Source organism: Passer montanus, unplaced genomic scaffold (assembly GCF_014805655.1).
Source record: "Passer montanus isolate IOZ18808 unplaced genomic scaffold, ASM1480565v1 scaffold15, whole genome shotgun sequence".
Lineage (NCBI taxonomy): Eukaryota > Metazoa > Chordata > Aves > Passeriformes > Passeridae > Passer > Passer montanus.
In genome coordinates, this window is record NW_024362051.1 from 5,756,287 (window position 1) to 5,756,607 (window position 321).

Sequence of the window (321 nt, forward strand, 5' to 3'; positions counted from 1 at the left end):
GGGGAGGCGGCCGCTCCGCCCGCCGCCGCCGCCGCCCCGAGCTTCTCAGGTAGGTGCGGGTCGGGCCCGCGGGCCCCGGCCCCTGCTCCGCGCGGTGGGAGGCGGCGGGCGGGCAAGATGGAGCCGCGGCCGGCGGGGGAGGGGAGCGGAGCGGGGCTCTCCTCTCCCCCTCCGCTCCCTCCCCGCCGCTGAGGGCGATCCCGCCATCTCCTCGCCCCGGGGTGCGGTGCCCGGGCCCCGCGGGGCCGCGCGAGGGGAGCTGCGCCATCGCCGCCCGCCCGCTGTCCCCGCCCGGCCGTGCCCCATACATGGAGGAGAGCA

General features: G+C 82.2%; 1 protein-coding gene across 3 annotated transcripts in view; it reads left to right on the plus strand.

The window, feature by feature from the left end:
- CUNH5orf24 (chromosome unknown C5orf24 homolog) overlaps nt 1–321 on the plus strand; it is a 22,060-nt gene that overhangs the window by 7,010 nt on the left and 14,729 nt on the right. The window contains exon 1 of one of the 3 annotated variants that reach the window (XM_039701122.1): nt 7–49. The exons of the other annotated variants lie outside the window; for them this stretch is intronic. The gene's annotated coding sequence lies outside the window, so the exon portion shown is untranslated. Of the gene's footprint in view, nt 1–6; nt 50–321 lie in introns of those variants that run through there. 3 annotated transcript variants of the gene reach the window in all.